The sequence below is a fragment of the Haliaeetus albicilla genome, chromosome Z (genome assembly GCF_947461875.1).
Source record: "Haliaeetus albicilla chromosome Z, bHalAlb1.1, whole genome shotgun sequence".
NCBI lineage: Eukaryota > Metazoa > Chordata > Aves > Accipitriformes > Accipitridae > Haliaeetus > Haliaeetus albicilla.
Window position 1 is genome coordinate 66,873,464 of NC_091516.1, and position 9,823 is coordinate 66,883,286.

Consider the following 9,823-nt stretch of genomic DNA (forward strand, 5'->3'; position numbering starts at 1 on the left):
AGTACTCAAAACAGGAAACAGAGTACTGCAGTTTAAGGCACTCCTGGAAAACACCAAAAGATGAAATGGCCCTGAGCGATCTGCCAGGACAGGATTAGAAAGAGGCTTCGGATTTGGTGAAAAAGAATAGACTCCAGAACATCATTTGACTCTGTTCATATGACTTGCAAGTAGTTTCCAAAGTTAAGAAATCCCAGAAATGCAGAGCAGAGGCAAGAACTGGGACGAAGTTGTGGCACACACCCTCAATCTCAAGAGACAGGAAGTTTCTACATTCTCGTTCTACATGCGCAATTCTCACACTTTAGGCATCATCTAGGAGAAAGTGCTATTGGTGATAGAAAAGTTTTGTATGAGAAGTTGATGTATGACGTTAGGCTCATAAATAAAAACTGGGGGAAACTGAACTTCTTACAGAAACTTTGTATCTCTGCCGCATACTTCTACAAGCAGACATACGCAGCCTTGAATTCTCACCCACAGAATTGCAGCTTGAAGTACATTTCCACCCATGCATCATATTTACCTGAAAAGCTTAACAGTATTCAAGCAAGATTCAGTAATAGCTACCCAGCCATGTGCTTGCCCTACCAAAGCAAAAGCTAGCAAAACATCTGCTGCAAAAATTCATGCCTCATCTATCTAGGCCCTGCTCCCCACTCTGAGGAACCACATGAGAACCCATTTAGCTAGATGTAACTGTGCTACGTGCTACCAGAATAGTAGGAAACAGATGAGTATAATGGACCATCAATCTGCTCCGGTTTTTGTAATTTTAAGTAAGAATGAAACATTGAGAATCTCACATTCTGATCAAGACAGGCAATAAATAATCTCTGATTCAACCTCAGTACCTATAGGACAATGAGGTTTTTCTGTTTCAGATTTCCAGTATTTCAGTCTGGTTATTTTCACAGACAAGAATCACTTGCTCCACAGTAACGTGACACCCTTGAGCTGGATTAAATATGCTGTATTCTTGCAAAGGTAGCCATTTTTACACTTGAATGGTCAAAGCAAAAATTGGCAGTATCATACAACTCTAGTAAGGAGTCAAGTTTCCAACTGTGAAATGAAATTCCATGAAGCAATTGAGTATGTGCAATAGAAAAGAAAAAAAAAAATCCACTGCTATCCCCATGTCTAGTTGGTAATGATTTCCTTATATAAAATGTATTGAATTGCCATTTACAAAATGAACTATTTTAAAGGAGAGAGCTGGGCTCCAGTGACAAGCTCCTGAAGCTATCAAATTCTTCAGAGAAGCTTTACACACATCTCTTCAAGACACAGAATAAGACAAAGATGAGAAATGAAAAAAAAAAAAAAAGATACCTTTTGAGCAATAGAAATTGTTCATGGCATTTGATAAATATATCAAGCATTTGATAAAGTTTGCAGCCACAGAGGATTTAAAATGACAATAAGCCCACCAAGATGAACTCCAGAGTGTATTTCTTCAGACACTTAAGAAGATTTTTTTAATCTCAGGAACAAATATTAAGCTGATAAACAAGATTTTAAAAACTGCTCAAGCAAACCTCTGAATAAGGATTTTGGAGTTCCAGGTTCTACAGAGACTGCACGCAAAGTGTTGGATGCATCCTTAGTGCCTGATACTCCAACATCAGTATTTATACACAGTCACGAAAGCTCAGGCTTCAGTTTCTACTTGCACCGAAATTCATACTTTGTCTGTGTGCTGGTTCACAGGCTTGACTGGGAGAACTGATGGACTTCCAATTCAGGGAAGGTAAAGTGGAGAGAGACTTGCTGGCTAGAACTATAATCCTGCTCCTACCTGCAGCCAGGCCAGATTCGTCAAAGGAAACCAAAACATACTTTGTGCCCTCATTGCCTTTTCCTACCGGACTTGCAGCCCGTCTCATTGTCAAGCTGCCCCATCTCTCCCAGATGTAGCATTCTGTTACTAAACCCACAGTCTCAGGAGTGCAAAGTTTTTTCTCTTCTGGAGAACATTCCTGGACCTTCTGTCAGGTGACTCAGGAAGGGCCAGAGTGCACAGAGTCAAGTTCAAGTATTCCAAGGTAAGGAGGGCAAATTTACATTTTCATAGCACAAGTTGGCTATTTCAGCATCTTGTCCTGCAGCCCCCACTACCAAAATAAACACATAAACCCTGCCACATAAACCTAACACAGCATGCAATTTTCCTATTGTGCCTTTGAGTGAAGAAAGCAAACAGTGGCATCTAGTAAAAAGACATCTTGTTTTTAGGGGCTTGAGAATATGCACAGTACATTCCAGAGTAGGAATCTGCACAGTATCAAAATCTAGCTTACCTTCCAGGAAAAGGTTTGAATATGTCACAGAAACAGATTCACTGCCAAAAGGTGTGGCAAATGACTAGCTTCAGATTCCTAATAGGAAAAAAAATCCGTTATTTAGCCCTTGGGCTACATTTGCAGTTTGCAGCTTCACACAAACTTTGTTGTGGAAACTTAGGAACCTATGGTTAGGCAATAGCTGAAAACCTTTTGAAAATAGCATTCTACTAAATAAAGTGCAGCATCTTCTGCTTATCTCACTATGAAAAGTATATCACTGAAATACTTCCTCCTACCCATCTTGTTAATTTGACTGGTAAGTCTCACTTCAGACTTTCTAGCACAATGATCTTGTTAGTGCTTGTGAGGAAGATCATGTGAATCGTCATTCTCACTTTAAGTTCATATTTAAAGTTAATGAGTCAGTACTGCCTGAATTACAAACTTGCCTGAATAGCAAATTCATAAGCAAGTCCAAGACTAAACTCATTGTCCCTTCAGCATGCCTGACTGCTGACAAAACACAGACAGTTCTTAAACAAAAAATACCTGTGCTTTGGCAGATGTTAGCATTTTGTTGACCTCATAAACAAAGGTGATAATGTTGATGCACAATGAATAGAAACTAGAGGCCACCAGCATATTTCATGTTCAATATTTTGAACAGTTAATATTTCATGATAATGATCATTGGTAGATGGCACATTCAATTTAACCAGCACATTACAAAAACATTCTTGAAAAACTAGGTCAATGGAGAGACTGAAAGGCTCACTAGTAAATAAAATAGCTTAACTGAACTGGGATGTTATTAATGACTCAAAATGTGATAAGAAATGTGCATAGTTTAAGGTGATATATTTACAGGGGGGAGAAATACTACCCCTGGAAAACAAAAAGGAGGTTCTTGGGACTTCCGTCATATTAAAGGGTGCAGTATAACTGTAAAGACTGCTTCTCTTTAAGCTATATATATATATATATATGCATACAAATATGTATATTTTCTATATTTCCCTATATGTAAATATTTAAATATAAGGCCATCATCAAGTAACAGATGTCCCCTTAAGGCCCCTCAGTACAGAGGGTAACCATAAGCACACAGCCCGACCAGTATCATTCCTACCGCAGAATCAAAGCATATTTCAACAAGTCAGAAGTTTCACTTGCCCATAAGCAGAGCAGGCCAGCTCACTACTTCTCCTTGAGACTGCCAATAGATAGACTAACCACCTTCCTCAAAAATATGTTGCAGATCAAGAAGGCATCTGTTAGCAGAAGTAGGCTCTGATGGACGCTCCAGCTTTGAGCTACAATAACTAAGATATTAAATTGGTTTTACATCCTCAATGATGTCAAAATTAAAATTACATAATTTTACCTCCTGTCAACACTGGTGTGTCTGCTTAAGGTACTTCAGAATGGGTTTTAGAAAAGCCAGCTACAGTTCTTTAATCAAGGTAAGTCAGAAGTAATTCCACTGGCAGGCATCCTTGTTGTAAAAGATACAGTTAAAAGCTGTTGTGCATGGACTGTCACAAGTGAATTTATAGTCTGACAACATATAAACAAGAAAAATGAGAGCAATACTTGCTTAACAGCTGAACAATCTAGTGCTATTAGAGAGAGAAAGTTAATAATACAGAGAGCTATTGCTTATGAATAACTACAAGTTTCTGAAAATGTCAGTCTAGAAAGTGTACCGTGAAACTATTCAAAACAATAGTAAATAGAGGTGTAATTGCCTTGGTCCAATAAGTTATAGAGAAATGCAATTTGACCTTTAATAGTTGAAGATAATATTTTTCATTAAAAGTACAACCCCCCCTCCTTGCACCTTCATTTCCCTTTGTTTTAACTGCTGTATTTCTTTTGAAAAGCAGTCTTCTCACAGAAATACTGACTGGTCAATAGCAAGTGGCAACGCACCTGCAAGCAACTGATGTTTTCAGACTTCCCATTCAAATTAATTGCAGCTCTCTTACCCTTATTCCCTGAAACATCATGCAGTAATATCAGTCTAGATTTAGAGGTGAATGGAAGTTTAAGCAAATGGCACTTCAGTTGCCATGTCACTCTCTAGATATCCCACCTCTAGGTTATGTCTACGCTGCAGTCTCTCTATGACAAACAACAGCCTTAATGTCCCCTCTCTACACTATTATCTCATCTATGCATTACAACTCCAGAGCTCTATTTGCCTCCCAGAACCCAGACACAGCACGACACCGTTTCAAACAATGTCATGAAGACCCTGGTCAGTCAGACTCCCGACTAGCAGTCCAAGTTTAGTCTCCCAGGCATTCATCTTCTTTCCTGTGTCATTAGCACCAACGTGGTGCATGACTGCCAAGCTCCTTCTCCATACCTAAGCAACCTAGACATCTCATGAAGTCTGCTACCTTTGTAGCAGCCAAGTTTCCAGGCAGTCCCAGTCCTCTCAGCTACCTGCCTAACAGAGTTTCCAACTCTGATCACCTGCTTCCTCTATCCTTGAGCAATCCTGCTGCAGAACCACTCTAAGTGCATGAGCATATTGGCATTGGCTGGAGGATGTGCAACATCTAAAGGATTAGATCATTTCTTCTCAGCAGGCCACGATCCTTCCATAAGGCTTACATCCTCCTCACAGTATACCGGTTTTCACAATGAGGGTGGATACTACAATATCCTTTCCAGCTTCACCCATGAGCTTCTCCATTTCTTCACGCTGTTTTAAATCCCTTTACTTTCACATCAGGTGAACAAATGTATTCTGCTTTGCCAGCTGATAATTCACATCACATTCTGTGGAATAAACTCAGTGGCCAGCAAGGTTCTGAGTAACAAGAAAACCACACACATTTTCAAAGCTTACAACAGTTTAGTATTTCCTTTTTTCCCACTTTATTTTTATTAGGCCAACTGAAAATAGAAAAAGAAAAAACAAAGGAGAAGGGGGAAAAAAAACCAAACCAAAAACCCCAAAGACCTTAGGACAAACAGTCTACACTAACACTAACATGATACTCTTCATATGTCTGTCAACACACACTCTCACTGCAAACTATTCCACTTGCTTCAGCTACTGCTTTTGTACCCCCTTGTGCCTCGGGCAAGATCCATCCCCCTTGCCAGGCTCAAAGGGATCACCCTGCTAAGTCCAATTGCATTTCCTCACACACCTCTGAAAGGCTAATGTACATTTGCCCAATAAAGTCCCCAGGTAATCACCCAGAGCACATGGCTACCATGACTGAAAAAAACCCAACACTTATCACACTAGGCAAATGCTCCTTAATTTTTCTTTCCTATGTGTGGTCATCTTTTCTCGTGGAAATCACGGAAACTTAGTGTCTTAGTATCCTTTGTCAAATATATTGGAAAGTCATCCGAAGGTTCAAATCTTATCAAAGGAGGCATACAAACATGCACAGAGAGCCCAATAACTTTGGCCTCACTTAGATTGCTAGCCAAGACAAAGAACAACCCTGTGTAATGTGAAAAACCCAAGAAGCTGAGTAAAATTTTGAAGGTTAGCCTTAGGACTAGCTCCCTCCTGGTACAATACTTCACCAGCAAGCACAAAAGTAGCTATTTTTAAGCTAGCACCTCCAAATGTTTGGAGTTTAACCTATTGTTCTTTCTCATCTCTTATTCAGATTTGCCAATGATTATCTTAGACATACTATCCAAATGGGTATCACTAATTTGATTAAAAGTGTGGGGTTTTTTTTAAATTAAAATATTTGTACTAGAACAAGCTGTAACCTGCACACAAGTATACAAGCAGGGAAGTGAAACAGACTGTTGACATAATTCAACATGCTCTACAGGAACGCCTGTATCTATGTATGGCATCTCTTCCTGTCAATAATAGTTGCATTCATGCTATGTATGTGATACCACTTTACCATGTATCATGTAGGACAGATTGTGTACACAAACAAGCCCTTTTCAATTCATTGTACATCAACCACGTAACTTGGTAGTTTGAACGCAATTTGGTCTTTTAACTACTCATAGAAAAAAAATTTCCTAGGTAGGTTAAACAGCTCCTTCAAAACTCAATAGCACTAATGGACTCCAACAGGCTTTTCAGTTAGTCCTATATATCATAAATTTAGCCTTCTGTAAAGAATATATTTCTCTAGGAAATGTTCCCAATACCCATCATGGCTTTGGAAGCAACTAATTCCCTGTTGATACCACTGACCTAATTAAAATGAGTTCTACCCCTCAGCATTTCTTTCCAAGATTAAGAGACAAAAAACAAATGCTCATTTTTTTGGTTTTTGGTTTTTTTTTTTAAACAAAGACACATGTGAGTCTTTTTTTCAGTACTTTCCTCAGTCAGGGTGACAGTCAATGTGTATTGCTGTGAACTTACACAGCTAGAAATGAAGTATCAATGGAAAATTTTGCAAACGTGAAAAAATGAAACAGTAAGAGGGCTAACCTCCCACTTGCACAATACATTTAAACAAAGGAGTTCCTTCTACAGTGGGAAAGGCAATCATAATGGCTTAATTCAGCTAAACTAATTTTTAAAAAAATCAGAAATACAATTATATTAAAAATGCTCATACATAACTGAAGAGTTGTAAAGAAGGAAACTGGCAGAAAACGATCTGACAGGTATGCAAATCATATATGTCACAGGTGCATTAGAATGAGTGTATTTTGAGGGTCTTTTTTGCCCCCTTGCATATTTTCAACCACATACTGTCCTGATGCTGGAGAAATCAATAAGAAGACTTCAAACCTCTCTGATAAAAAATAAAAAAGGAATTTTATAAAAAAAACCTTTGTTAAACATACAAAAAATAAGCACAATTAGGGCAGAAAAATCAAGGGCATTTTTTGCTTTTACCTATGTAAATTGAGTATTGCACCTGCAAGTAAATTTACAGTAAATATGGTGATTCCACGGCTTCTAGACATTCCTACACACAAAAAAGCTCCTTCAAACACAAGTTTTAGCAACCAAGCAATGACTGTTACAATGAGGTAGTTCAAAATGCAAGTAATTATAACGCTGCTCACTGTAATTATAACCCAAATGTGTCTTGGTGTCTATGATAATAAATAAGGAGCTTTACATACTCCATTTTAGAGAAAGATGTCAAGACAAAATGAGTAATGCAAAGTAGCTCTTACTCACTATGCAATTCTCGTGCAAGTGCTGTATTCTTGTGAAGCCTCTAAAATAGATTCCATATAATAAACCTTCTATTACCTACTTTATATGGACTTTTGTGAGATTTAATTAATGCTGCAAAGTGCTTTGAGATTAATGAAAAAAAAAATCTGTCAGGGTAAAATATCATTGTCAGACACTCTTTTCAGCTTGTGAAACGTATTTTTGTACATACAAATGAGACTTCATATCCCTGAGGAATCATTTCTATGGAGGAGCAATTTTTGAAATATTCTACATAAGGTGAAAATAAATTTTCCTAGCTATATTACCAAAATTGTAATTTTTTCACTGTGCACATCCAGCTACAGCTGTGCTCAACCTGCTTTCATGAGTAACGTTCAATCTATAAATATATGCCCAACTTTTCATATTACCTGTGTTTTTCACAACGAATTGACATTACAGTACTTACAAGTGACTGTCTTGTCTAATAAGCAGGAATGCCACAAAGAAGTTCCTATAGCACTTTTGTAGTCATGACAGTTTAAAAGTATGAATTACACAGGTACTGTGTTACTTCCCCCTACAATCGTAATAGTAAACCAAACAATATAACCGGAGCTAACAGGCCAAATTTGGACGCACAGGCCCTCTTTCAGGTTTCAAACAGATGCAAAAATCATAGTATTTCAATTCAGATTGAGAAAAGCAAGTCTAAATGCATATGTTAATTGTTAATATGTTAATTTGTTAACATGTTAACTGTAAAATGTTAATAATGTTAATTGCACAGTTTTAAAGAAAAGGTAAGTTGCATTTGTGGAGCAGTGGCTGACAAAAAGACAAAAAAGAAAGACACAGTGGAGTGTCAGGAAGACCTTTAGATATAAAAATATTACAGTACAAAAAGACATCTCCAGTGATTTCATCCTCTAGTTCATAACATATCATGATAAATTGAAATCTCCTTATAAAATTGCAAAACATTGTAAAACCTACCACAGTAACATCTTATCTTGAATATCATCAGGGATGATCCTGGGAACTAAAATTCATAAATGCACTAGACATTAGAAGTCTGGGACTTGGGAAAGAATTTGATTTGTCTCATGAAATAATTTTCTCATGCTCTAATCCCAAATAATATGTATGTATTCAGCACTAAAGCTGTAGTTGGACAAGCTCTTTTTGCCAACATAAACTGATGTTGCTGCCAAGAAAACCACTAATTCTATGCCTCTATTTCCACCTTTTTATTGCTACAGCTGCTCCACACCTTTCTGTGGGCCAGCATAAGTTTTTGTGCAACTACATAATGAACTGGGTCTGTGAACTGATCCACTCAAAAAAACACCTGGAGGAAAAAAGTGTCCTTTGAACTATGCCTTAGAAAAATTATTTTCAGTTCGTATTTACCTTTGAAAGTAACTTCATCAATTTCACACCTTAAGGAAGGCTTGCACATTTGGAAGCTTGGCTGGTTTTAACAACTATATTCATAATAAAATAATTAAAGACAACACTTGTCCTAACAACCTTCTCCTACAAGCGTCCTTATACTATCCATCTCTACAACAGCATTTCCACAGGACAATTCCTCTTACTACTCTATTTTACTTTCCAGCGACTCATGTGGACTCTTTGGAAGCAAAGAAAGTACCTTCTAAAGGTACTTACTTTCAAAGAAAGTAAGAATTCTTTTAAAATACAATTCTTTGTATTCTTTCATTTCAAGGTTTTCAGCCTTTCATCGTGTTAAATACAGATGCTTCACATACTAACACTTTTTGGTTGATTATCTCCATGTTATTTTTAATACTATTCTCTGTTTAGACCTGTCATATACGAGGCAAGCTGAATTACTTTTACGAAAGACATATTTCTACAATTGTGAAATTAGAGTAAGACACTGACAAATTATTTCTGTTAGAGATATTTCTGTTAACCCATAGTTTTGCTAAAAATTTATAACTAATATCTACTATATAATGCCTCTTACAGCTTCTATTCAGCCTTTCCCCTTCATTAATTAGCATTTAACAACTGCTTAATCTTGTGGTTAATACCTGACCTTATGTCCAGGGGGAGGTTAACTCCTAATTTTAACTGTTCCACAAAATAATTTGTCTTGCCAACAAATATACAGGATAATTTCTGCAGAAAAACAATATTTTCATGTCATATATGATAGTTGTTTTGTCTCCCGAGACCTCTGTCCATGACACTACTAAAAAATTTAGGGAGTTTGTGCTATTGGAAAGTTTTCATGAAGTACATACATCCAAACTTAACCACATATAAATTCAGTATTTAAAAACAGCTGTTTCCTTCACTCATAAACAGGATTGAAAAAGTCAGTATGACTTGTATCTTGGTTCTATCATTATAGCTCAGTGATTTGCATGATCAG